This window comes from Aplidium turbinatum, chromosome 17, assembly GCF_918807975.1.
Source record: "Aplidium turbinatum chromosome 17, kaAplTurb1.1, whole genome shotgun sequence".
Classification (NCBI taxonomy): Eukaryota; Metazoa; Chordata; class Ascidiacea; order Aplousobranchia; family Polyclinidae; genus Aplidium; species Aplidium turbinatum.
The window spans coordinates 4,646,072-4,659,899 of record NC_137488.1 but is presented as its reverse complement, the minus strand read 5'-3'; positions in this window follow the sequence as shown (position 1 = coordinate 4,659,899).

Sequence of the window (13,828 nt, the reverse complement as noted above, 5' to 3'; positions counted from 1 at the left end):
TTCAGTGAAATGTTAGTGTCGAGTTTATTCACAAGATACAAGGCCTAATTCAGAGTTCACATATTTTTGTTCCTGACAAAAACAAAGGGCCAACAGTTTATGCAGCGGACGCCTAACATCGTTTATCACTTTTGTGAATGTAATCAAAGTCCAAATGGTTGTGTTCCATCCAGTTGTGGCACGAAGCAGCTATATCCGCTTTCGGGATTTTGCTCTATTTCGGTACCACAAACCTAAGTTGTTTATGACAGAAGACAAGGGTCGAATTGACTATGCTGATAAACCAGACATCAGGAGCTCCCACTCCCTCTGGAGCTCCAAAAAAAAAAAAAACACCTCTGGTTTCGCGCAACGCTCAGAGTTCAAGATGGATAGCACTACATCTTGCGCAAAAAGAAAACCTCTGGTTTACCAATTATTTTGCACTGTGGTCGATGTATGGGGCAGTGTCTTTACATTGCCTTTCGATCAAACACCCATAATTCAGATCTTATTTTTGATTTTTAGCATTCTACTGATATAAAAGTTCCCTCTATAAAATATGCTTTTAATTGGAAAAAATAGTGGCGGACTACCAAGAATTTGGACTAATGATATCAAAGTTTGGTCAGGACTTGATTACAAAACTGCAATAAAAAAATCTCACAACAGAGAAACTTGGCGCTTCATTGCCTCCAACCCTCGATGAGAGGAAGGAACTTAATGATGATGATGAAACTTGCACTGGGTAGCGCAATTTTTTCAATGCAGTAAGTAATTTTCAAAAAAATCTATCAATCAATTTCCCTGAAGATTAATTTGCCAAAATGAGTGAAACTTTCGATCAAAGAGAATATGTCGGCACTTGGTGAATGTAAATCAGAGACCCCAAAGTGCAGTCACGTCTGTATACATATTGGAATAAACATTCTTAGTCTGAAACAAAGCGACTGTCTGAACCGTTAAGTAAGAAAACACAAAGAGCCAACGCTTTAAACCGCAATTGAGTGGCACTCTATCCAATCTGTAAGTGTGATAATTCGAGAACATATTTGAAAGACAAAGAAGTTATCCTGATTGTACGTTTGCGCTGACAGCTGTATAATTTACAGTAGGTATTGATTTAAATATATACAAAAAAAATTATAAAAAATACAAACAACTTTTTCGGTTAAGTCTCACAAAAGAGCATTTATAATGAACTGAAAGGTGCTTTGTCGTTGATTCGTCTGCTGTTATTTTAAAGGTCGGGTTCTGATGAGATATTTACATACTTGCACTTCAAATAGTAATTAATGTCAAATACCAAACGAAATAGTAGCAATCAGTTTGTTGAAAACTTGCAAAGTTGTATAAGCATTGAATGGCAATTCAGGGACCACGCAAAAGCTTGTTATGCCGTAATTTCAAGGCGATCCTTGAAATACATTTTGCTTGTAATGATTCACCCCCCTTATGTTTGATTTGCTGTGTTCCTACATGAGTTTGCAAGGTAGTGGCAAGGGTTGTCTCGTACAGCTGCCACAACTCCGCCCAATCAAAATAAGCAGTATCAATAATGGTATATCGTTCCATCATGTGATAATGCTATGTTTATTTATTGTCGCTCCACAACTGCTGTAGGTCGTTAAGCAAATGCAATTTCTCCCAATTTGTTAATTGAACAATACGAAGACTAGCAAGCCTTCTCTGACTTGTCTTTCCTGCTTACTCAAGAACGAACACAACCAGTACCGTTTTTAAAAGAATTTTTAAAGTTTTTAGTCTGACCCAACTTGGAAGCGAACCTAGACCTATCAGCACTAGAGCCGAGCCCAGATACCACACCAACCGTTTTTACATTGATTCAACGACTGCAGACGTTGAATCAATGTAAAAACCGGTTGGTTTGCTATACAGAAATGAACTAATCACTCTAGCATAGACATGGTTGCAATGATGTTTTATTACAAAACAAGAACACAATATATAACATAGAAAACGCTGATAAAACGGTAGTCAAAAGAAAAGATAAATATATTACAATCTTGCAATGCCCAAATCTCAATTACTGAAAGTAACACAATGTGAAGAGAAGACCGGTAAAATAGAAGTAGACGACATAAAAGTTATTTAACAAAAGCAACATTAACTATATTTTATGAAACATCTTACATCAGCTCCAGAGTAATAACCTGGATGAGTAGGTTACATATGGCAGGTTTTAATTTCTCATCTACTGATGAGCCGTAAAGCTTGTTAAACGGGACATTCAATTAATACGCAATTATTTTACCCTCCATTTACATTTAGATACGTGTAGTGGCAGGTCCCCCTTACCCATGCAGTGGCAGGTTCCCCGCAGGGTATCAACTTCCCATTTCACCCTCACAAGTAACTTACCCAAGTCGATCAGTTGAAAACTGATTTTAAAAGATTTCAACTTTCAACTGTCATGTCGAGAGCTTTCAGGATGAGAAAGCTAAAATTTTTGAGCAAAACATTGTTCATCTTGACATTGTATAATTTCTGTTACATTTATTCATGGCCGATCTCTAACACTATATCTTAAAACGAGTATTGTTTCGGCTCAAGCAGCAAATCAACTTCTGCGGATGTTGAACTAATGTAAAAATGAAGTGATTTACTGGATAGGGAATGTCAATGGTTCAATATTAGCTTAAACAATGTCAAGATCACGATTTTCCATTTGGTGCAAATAGGCAGCTCCAGACAAAGTGACAAGAGTGTGGTTTCGGCTTTCACATACGGAAGAAGAACGTCGCCTTTCATTGTCGGGACCCTTGATCTTTTCAAACCACTTCGCAAAACATTTAAATGGAAACAGTTTTTCTCTCCAGTCAACAAACGATAAGATTACTCCCAAAAGATTTATGGTCAGATTTGAGCTGAACACAATATGGTTTAGGTAACGAATTGGATTTTTGTACAAAATTGTAAAACCAGAATTCAGTAAATCTGAGAAAATACAAACAGAAGCAACGACTGCTGCTCTTTTCACAACAGACAGTATAGATCTTCCATCTGAACCGCTGTTAGATATGTTCTTCTTGTGATGTATGTACAACGGGTAGATAAACGAAAAGAGCAGCGAAACCTGGACTGCTATCGTGCAACCGACCAGCAAGGACCATTTGACCGTACTCTCGTCTTTGCTTTGTATTTCCAAGCAACCTCGCGATGTGGTTTCATACGGAGGAGAAGAGTAAAACAATGTAAGGTTCACAATTAAAGACAATGCCAAAAACAACAAAGAAGATATATTGGCCACACGCGCAATAGTTGTCAAACTAGGTTTAAGCACCGGATTCGTGTAAAATACTGTAAACACCCGATACCACAACGCGGTGTAAGCCGACGCCAAAGCGATGCCGTACAAAGTTATTTTCACCATGTTGTAGATTGCACAAAATGGATGTGCCACTGGACCCACAAGAGGAATTTCTATAGCGACGTAAAACAAAGTTGCAACCGCTTCAATCACAATCAATGAGTTGACAATCGTGAGTCTTCGCATTTTTGGACTTTGACTGGAATCTGAAATAGAGATATTGATTGTAGTAATGTGGTAATATGTTTGCCGTTTTTATTTGAAATTGTTTAGATTTGTGGTCCTCGTCTGGGGTCTAAAATATACAATCTTAGAGCTTAGGCCGAATTTCAAGGAAAAGTTAGTAAAAAGTTTAAAGTGGCCGTCACGACTTGCGAAATGCGGTATGTGGTTACATTGATTGTAGACCTACACATCATTGTGTTGTATTGAAATTGCACCTCTCCTTAAGATTACTTGCTGAATCCGCCCTTGCTCCTGTAGTCCTGTTTTAGGTGAATATAAAAATTAATTTACAAGAAAGCAAACGTCCGACTTTTAGTGAAAATATGCACAACGATACCCATCTGGTGTAGGCTATTCTTTCAGCAATTTGGCCGATAAATTTGAAACCGCTTTCTTTGGTATTCTTTTTCACAACTATAAAAACCTATTCCTTGGATGAGGGAATCTTTTAGAATCTAGATATTACACAGTTTTTATGGCAAATTCATATAATTATGCCGTGTATTCAATGTGGAAATGAGTCATTATGGTTTAAATAGCAAGTCTAAACAAAAAGGTTTAAAAATTAGTCAGCGCTTTTGAATTTTGAAAATGCAGTAAGTTTTATTACTTTTAACAAATAATTTTAGTCCTGATCACAAGATAAGGGTCGAAATGCTACTGAAGACCCATGGCAGTTTATTTGATGACATTTAACCAGGCTTACATTGGGGTAGCAACAATATAGAACACATTTAACAAACGTGTGTTTTATAAAAATAAGCGAAGTCACCACGCTCACTGCTATCGATAGACATGGCAATGTAAGTTTAGGGCAAAACAGATCAGAAAAAAAGTCGGATGCTATTTGAGAACATCTTCCGATGTTTAGCATTTGAAAGATATTGGCTCTTTTTCTTTTGTTTGTTTGAACTTGAACCTTGGATTTTTGATGGAAAGATAACAAGGGAAGGTCAGTCAACATATCAACAAAACTTTCAAATATTTGCTGCAAGTTTGTTGGCAGTAATTACTCAATGCTTTCACAATTTCTAAGCTATTTTGCTTTTTAATTTCTTACAGTGGTCAAAATTATTAGACCTTACCATTGTTTCATCACCACGAAGAATGTGGTTGAAGTCACGATTATAATTAAAATTTCTCTTGATATAAACAATCGAACATGCAGCTAATGGCGTTGAAAGTTCAACGTTATTTGTTTTTGGTATCCTGGAAAATCTAAATAGACTATTGCAGGCTCGGACGACTAGTTCGAGACATAGATTAAGCTTAGGGGCTATGCTTGATTACATATTTATGAAGCGTGAGCTTAAGAGGGGTGAACTAAAAGTTGAACAAACTTGTAAAAAAGGACATAGCGACCTTAGGCCTACTTTGGCTCAATTTTTTATGATTTAAATATTTTGTAAAACCTAATTAATGTTAGTAAAAAAAGCAACCAGGTTTGGTAACTACAAATATTTTATTTCTATTTGAATAAGATTAATATTTATATCATTCTATTTGAATAAGAGTACTGATGAAGCCGCCTTTACGGCGGCGAAGGCTCTACTAAAAAAATATTTGTAGTTACCAAACCTGGTTGCTTTTTTACTGATTTTATACGTTTGGTTGAATCCTTTTACATGGATCCTACAAATAATATATGTCCTGCAATTCTCTAAACACCGAGAAGCCAGAACAGAGGTTAAGAGTCTTCAGATACATTTTATTAGCCTACTCTTAATTAATGTTCTTTTAACTTAATTAATTAACATTAATGTTTCCTTCCACATAAATTAAGTCTTGCCTTTTTTTCTGTTAAAGGAGCAAAGCTAACCTATAAATTATCTTTTTTATGGGACATCGCAAGTTTTTGGTCCGATTTTATCTAAACTTGTTTTTAGTTTTTCATTTTTGAAAAGCGGCGAAACAAATAGACTTGAGCAAATTAAATTCACTCGTCGACGTACAGGAAACCTTGCATATGTTTCTCACTACCGAATGTTATGAAAAAATCAAGCTAATCACAATGTGACACATCATTTAATAGATGGCATTCAAGTTGTTTTTTCTTTTTAATGTAAAAAATGTTGCTCTTGCTTCAAAATATTTTTGTTTCGTTTTGTTTCTTTATGGTTTATGGAGAGAAAAATGTTTTTTTTTCGACAAAAGTGCGTTCGATATTTCTTTTCCTTACATTTCACCCAAATGTAATTGCATGTCCTTGGCTAAAGGGCTTTCGTAGCCGCTCGTTTGGTGGACAGACTTTTGGTCGACAGTCATTTGGTCGACAGACATTTGGTTGACAGGACGTTTGGTTGGTCGACAGACATTTGGTCGACAAGACATTTGGTCGACAAGACAAGACATTTGGTCGACAAGACATTTGGTCGACAGGACATTTGGGTTAGGGTTAGAGTTAGGGTTAGAGTTAGAGTTAGGGTTAGGTAACCCTGGGTTAGGGTTAGAGTTAGGGTTAGGTTAGAGTTAGTTAACCCTAACTCTAACCCTAAAATGAATCGTTCTGTCGACCAAATGTCCAGTCGACCAAATGTCCTGTCGACCTAACGTCCTGTCGACCTAACGTCCTGTCGACCAAATGTCTGTCGACCAAATGTCTGTCGACCAAATGTCCTGTCGACCAAATGTCCTGTCGACCAAATGTCTGTCGACCAAACGTCCTGTCGACCAAATGTCTGTCGACTAAATGACTGTCGACCAAACATCTGTCGACCAAATGACCGGGTACAGGGCTTTTTGGGCTTACAAACTCTGAAGCCCTAGTGATAACAGGAAAGTCCAAGAAGGGCTTTTTAACCGAGGCCCAGGGTTTTTTAGGAGACTGAGATATGATTAAAGCGAAGAGTTTTTAATTTCCTGCAGCTTAGATGTTTTTACGTCTTCATGACAGAGACACACAAATAATTTCTCTTCGGAAAGGCGTTTTGTTTTACAGTTGCCTCGTTTATGCAGAGGCGACCCAGATATTCTCTTGATTCCCGACTCGACGTTTTCTTTAAGAGGACTTCTCCAGGTGTGCAGTTCCTAACTAGCCAAACGTTTGCTTGCGGACGGAGGCTGCATCATGTTAACTTTTATCAATACTTTATAACCGTCGGCAGCATAGCTTATTCCTATTTTACATTCATAGATGCAGGCTGTTAATGAGTGGTGAAAGCGCTTGAACGGCATCGAAAGGGCGCCGGTTCGACACCGCTCAAGAGCATGCGGCTGTGTCTTTGGCAGGACACTTAAAGGCATGCCTGAAGATGGACACGAACATTGGATTCCTTGCATTCCCATCCACTTAATTTAAATCTTCAACCACCAGGTGTAAGCCTGGATACGACAAACAAAATACTTTATAACCGAATTAGGCATCTGAAGATTTTTTTTTTTCAATTTTTAGATAGATACTTTATTGTCTATCAATCAATCAAGATTATAAAGGCCAGTTACCTTGAACGCAAGGCATCATTTTCTTCTTGTATCCATGGTAACTGAAGGCGAAAACAAGATAGCATAGAAATGGTACCACTATGAATGTAAACACCATTGAGGCTACCCAAAGCACGTTTTCATTTTTGCTAGGTCTGGCAATAGTTGTCCCAGTTAGATTTGAAGTTGCATTGTGAAATGAGAATGGTGTGGCGAACGCGGTGGTCATCGCTAGCAATCATAAAAGCAACGTTTCTGCAGTAATTTTAATTAAAAATCCCTTTTTTCTGTTCAAATCAAAACAACATTATACAATTGTGTGGGACAAACCACCTTTGTTAAACTGCAGGCAAACTTAGCAAACTTACACCTGTGCGGTTAGTTCAGTCGATACTTTTTAATTGTTCTTATAACAACAGTAACAGTTTTTTCCTGCTTCCATAAATATCTTACATGCCTTGCTACAGTAGTTGTTGTCGTAGAAGTATAAATGTAATAACTTATAGAAATGTAAAATCTAAACATTCAAATGAATATATTTTTAGATGCAGTTCAATCACCACGCGCACAGATAGCTCAACGAATCGAGCCCCTTTCTGATATTCTAACAAGGCTTAGGTTGCCTTACACAGTTATTAATAGATTTTACTTCTTTTGCTGAATTGTCGCATTACAAAACAATACTGGTTAGAATGTGATTAATACAAATAATGCAATATATATTTAGAAGCCAGCAAACGCCCGTGAAGTTCTGTGTAGATCTAACTACAATAACAGAAACATAACGAAGTGCCGACCAAGCCTCAATATCAAATACAAGGTTTATAAACATTTCAAATATACGATCTTGTCTAGATTAGGCTACGTTGGTTACCCGAGGCCCGGATTTAACCACGGATTATTGTGAGTAGTGGTAAACATGCTGTAGACATGGTGTCCTTGACCAAATCGGTTTTCATTGTTTTTGTCACCTGCGATTTGGATTAATTTAAAACGAATGCTTGCACTAATCACGTTTATGATTAAACTTCATTGATTTGGATGTGAAATGGAGTTTCAGTCGAGTTGTGAATTCTCTTCGCAAGGTTTAGCCTCCCGTTAGAACAACTTAAAAACAACGTCAATAAAACAACCAGAAACGCAAATTCGACGCACGTGTTAACACAAACTACTCAACGGTTTACAGTTTATACAAATTGTGACTCTTGTGCTTCAACCAGACTCAATGGCATTAAATCAAAAGATAAAGTCGTTGTTTGACACATTCAATTTACCGTGAACTTAACTCCAGGCAGTTAGCCTTTCCTTTACTTGAAGGAAAAATTTAAATATTATGAAAAGTATACAAATTTTGCAGTGACGTGTTGACTAGGCACCGAGCACACTCAATAAAGAGGAATCGACTTGTTCCAGGAGAATGGGAGTACGTGGGAAATACCCTTTTTAACTGGTGGATAACGCTTCAGAATTTTCACAGAAACAACAGAGTTTGCAAACAATCAAAATGTTTATTTGTCGTTACACTTTGATAAAGTGTGAATGTTGTTTATGTTTTCGGTAAACACTGTTATTTCCAAAGCAAAAATCAACTTTCAGACCAAGCAAATAAATACTTGATGGAGCAGCCAAGTTGAAAGGTCACATGAAATTGAACTCAAAATGTATAGTTTGAACTCATTTCAACAATACCTGTCTACATTTTGTTGAAGATTTACAAAACTGCATATTAAAGTGAAAATGTAAATATGCGATGTGTATTTAGTGTGCTTTTTGTTACTGTGCTAAGATATGCAGTTAAAAAAAACAAACCGTGCAGATTGATTGATTATTCCTTGCATTTTTTAAATTAATTTTAAAAGCTGAATGTATTTGTCTAACAAGTAGTGCATGTTGGGTCCTCAAGCTAATCTGCATTCTTCAAACACATCATGTTTTTTTAATGATGTCAAGATATCCTGCCATAGGTAGTTTCTTCAGACATTTTTGTCTTTTGCAAAAGTTTAACATCTATCGAACATTTTTGAAAGATGTAATGTTGTGTTATTGCATTAAATTTTAAGCCTTTGAATCAGCATAAATCTACCTCTTAAGCGCGTTTCTCAGTGAACAAGAAAAAACTTTTCGTTTTTTGTTGGGAGAATTATTTTCCTTGTTGTTTCTGTGTATCCACGCTAGATAACCATAAGATATGTCGTGAATCTATTTTGATACCTTCCTGTAGCTACAACTCAATTGCAGGAAACTATGCAATTTATAATCGACGCTGTCATCTTTATAGGCGATATAATCAATTCCCACCATGCAATACCAAGCATCGCATCGAGCTTACCATATACAAATGTTGTAAAAGTTGTCTTATTGCAACGAATAAATCTTATTAACATAAAAGTCGTTGCTTCATCATAGTTAAAAGTCCAGTGGTGTTATCAAACAAGGCTCACGGTACGTCTAAGTTACTTTTAAACAAGAACGTTTTTTTTTTAATTTCTTCGCGAAATGCAACGCTCAGAGAATACTAATTGAAGTTTAAATTGCTAACGGTGAACTATTGCTGCTATACAATATATTGTTTGCATCACTGTCACCATTGCAGATAATTTTTTTGTAGTTTAGAATCTCTGATCGACACGATTTCTTGTGTCGAAAAAAGTAGTTGTTTTTGCGATACAAATTGAGAAGGGACACAGCCAGCAACTGTAACTTTTAAAGAAATAAATCAATTTAAAAGCTCAAAATCAAATGCAAATCCATAAGTTAAAAGCCCACATAGACCGAAAAGTGTTTCAAAAAGTGATCTCATTGCCACGCCGAGCACGGCACCAAAACTTACTATTAATTTGCTTTCACATGTTACCTCCACAGCCGACAGATCAGTTACTTTTTTGCATTGATGCAACGTTAGCAGACGTACAGTGGCGTGAATGAAAAGCAAGACTGGCTTTGTGGCTGGGTCGTACTTAATAATTTCAAATGATCGCTTTAGCAAAGTTTTAAATGTAGAAAAGTTTACATGACATTCTTGTATCTTCTTGCTGCAAGGTTCTGCTGCTGTTGCTAAGTTTTGCTTCATAACTTACTTTGCTGCGTTAATTTTCATCATTTCATGAAGTGAAATCTCTTCAAAGAAACTGAACTTTTTAAAATCAAACCAATAAAGATAATAAGTTGCTGCTAAATATTCGACAGAAAGGTATCTAAAATCTTACATATTAGACCTTCTGCAGTATATATTTTATAACTTCACTTAGGTAATGTTGCTGCCACTAACTCGTTAGAAATATGCCAAGGTATGTTCACGTTTAGAAACTTTGCAAGCTACTAAATATGTAAGCCTAACCTTAGCAGTCTCCATTGGCTACTTTACTAAAATAAACTGTTTGTATAATTCTGAAACACGCTTGCTGGCGTTTCTGCAAGTAAGTTATTCTAAACTGCGTAAATGTAGCTCTAGTCTAAAATGATCACTCAACGTCCACGAAGATTTGAGAAAAAGGCACAACTTCGGTCGCCCTTAATTGATACGACACCTCAAAATTACCAGACATTGAATTGTTATGTGTGCAGCAAGTATTCATTTAGCTACAAAACACTAATCTTTTCAAGATCTTAGGCCCATGGAATCACACGTTGCGGCACAGAAGCTGTGCTTGTGAAAACTTAATTCATAGTTAAAGCTGTATTATTTAATGAAGAATGATTGTTTGAATTTTCCCTTCAACTTACAATGCATATTGAAAATCAAGGCATAATTGACCTACTTTATGTGATGGTCAGTGCTAGTAATTGATACATATTAAAAAAAACAATGAGCATTCCACAAAAGATTCAGCGGTGAAATAGTTGAAGCTTGGAAAGAACCCAAAATTTCCAAAACCTTTGGTTGTAGGCTATACTGTTCAAAACTGAACTGAACAGATACTTTTAATTACACTAACAGCAGGTAGGCCAACCTTGTCTACGCACAAAATTTACTGAAAAAAAAACAAAAAACTAAAGAGGACGTAATATTTTAAAAATAAACAGTTCATTAGTAATTCTTAAGCTGCAACAAGTACAGTTGAAAACAGAAAACGCAACAGACTAAATCATATCTTCTCAATCCTCAACAAGGAAACTAGGATTGAAAGTTATTACTTTTGGATTGGGAAACTGTTTTAAAACATTCAAACGCACCTTCCTTTATAGCGGTGCTTGCATGTTTTATCAACGTTGAGTTAACTTTAGATAAAAACTTTTCTGAGCGACAAAATCAAATTGCATTTTATTTTAAAAAAAACTATGACAAGCCAAATGTAATAAAAAATAAATCAGTCGAACACCGAGAACACGAAAAATCTCGAAACCAATCTTATGCTTAAAGCTTTCCAAATATCAAAACTAAACGCATATCGTATTATATTTTATGAGGCTGGCCTGGAGCCTTTTAATAGATTTAGCACTTCGTTTTTGTACGTTAAATTAGATCGAAAATTTATTTTAGCAAAGCTTTACCTTGGTAGACCTTCATCTTTCAATGGTATTGTTTAGTTTGCTATTTTTGCAAAACGATGCTGCTGCAATCCCGATTCTTTTTATCTTTTAGGCGTATTCTTAAGCCCTGCTGCACTCTCTCATTACAGGACACTGCAACATGAATTCTGCTCAGATTTTCACACATGTGAAGCAGCCCTGCTAAGAAAACGAATATAACCAGCTAATAATGGTCTGTTGTTGTTTTAGACAGGTAGAAAAGGCTACTACTAAAAGTGCATTTTTTTCTTTTTGAAACATTCTCCAGACAGAAATTATTTTAATATTAAAATCTCACGCCATGTTCTGCTAAATTCGAAGTTCAGACAAATCTTTCGGCTCTCGATCTTATCAAAAGATCTATGCATAAACGGTAACTGCGTTAACTTCTACGAATTCCTTTCTGCCAGCCTTTTTACTTTTTATAACTCAATTGTGCTTATTTAAATTGAAACATTGAAACTAGAATTTAGCATTTCACCAAGCTAAAAAACATACATTTAGCATTTCCTTTAAATGCTTGACTGTGTTGACAAAGCTCTCCTGTAGGCTACGCTCAAAAGCATTGTAAATGGCATCACGCTACGACGAACTGAAATATAGGTCACAATGTAATTAATCAGTTCCCAGTCAGCAAATCAACCGTTTTTTACATTGATTCAACGTCTGCAAACGTTGAATCAATGTAAAAGACGGTTGATTTGCTGTCTAGGTAGCTACCGACTGATCAAATGTCATCACTTTCCGAGCTTTAGTTGCAGTCTATCAAGTTCTTAGAAAGGCTAGTTTGACACCATATGGCCGACATATAAATAGAACATCAAAAATCAGTTATATAGTGAAGGCTTCTCTTTAAATTGTTTAGCTTCTCTTGGAAAGCTTATTAATCAAAACATTTGTGATTTCTGCCAGTATCGGACGGATAACAATTGTGTTCTAAAATACGAGAAGAAAATCATTAACTTTGATTGTTTGAGCGGATGTTTGCTTTCTAGCATTCTACCTATTCATCATGGGGACCTAAGCAATTCATCTAACTGTTAAAATTCCCTGCAGTATCGATTTTGTTCAGAAATCAAATAAATCTGAAAAAAAGAACAATCTGGCGGCTTTTCCAAAATTAGCACAAGAATCTTTCTTCCTTTTGGCCTCTTTATTTTTACTGAAACAAAACCTGGGATTTTGCGCTACTTATTATTCCTTCCAGAAACAGAGCGTCAAGTTCCCAATAGAAAAATACTTACCGTATGAAACTGATTTATCCACTGACTGGGCTACCTAATAACGAACGGACTGCAGTTCAATAGGCTAATACTGTAGCTTAAATCTGCGTGACCAATTTTTGTAGCAGACCATCCTATACAAAGGTCAAACAAACCGCTGTTGTATGTTTTGGTTTAAAAATATAACTGAAGTAATTTTCGGAAGAAGACCTGCCATGGCCATGCTCGCACACATGAGATTGGAGACAAGCCACGCTTTTTGCATAAGCGTAAAATTCTTTGCATGCATTTTTGCTACTTCTTGTTCAAAGTATTTTTCGATCACTGAATGAAGCATGTTTGCAGGTGATGCATAACCAGTCCTCTGGTTGATTTGCTAGTGATCACTTTACTGCATTTGCCAGTGCTTTTATACAAATTAAACAGTAAATAAAATGGTGAATATCAAAATAGCCGTTACAGCCTGTTTCATTCTAAAAACGAAATCTTGAGAAAGTTGTGCCAAACATGTGAAATGATAACCGGAAAAGCGGAAGACTGAGGGAAATAGAAAATATGTTACTTTGACTCTGGCGTCAACAAAAAAAAATTTAAAAGCTTACTGCAAGTCACGTTACTAAGACTAAATTATTTGCACCAAGACTGTCGTCCAGCAACAATTATGTCGTCATCGAGAACAATAATTGTGACTCTACCTTTGGTAAAACTTTTCAAACTCACCAATTCAGCAGACAATTAAATAAAACTTATGTTGGTTGTATTGTACAAGCTTAAATACGTTTCGGTGACGATTTTATCACTAACCCAGGCCTATTGAACAGATGCGCATTGAAACTTAACGCAATAGGTCATATTATTAGTAGGTCATGATCTTCTAAATTTTGCTGATACCAGTAACCTAGACTCATCATAGCGCACTAAAATTTACTTGTGATATTATCATTAAACTTTGTAGAAAAACCTGATGTTAATTTTGCGTGCTAAGACAGGTAATATCGGTCACGACTTCCGCAAGCGGCCGACGTGATATTTAACAAATTGAATTGTGAAACCTGAAAAATTTCTTATGTTTACTTAACACAGAAAGTCTCCTAAAGTATCATTAATTTGCATGTCACGATTCTTTCTATCTCTTACCAGG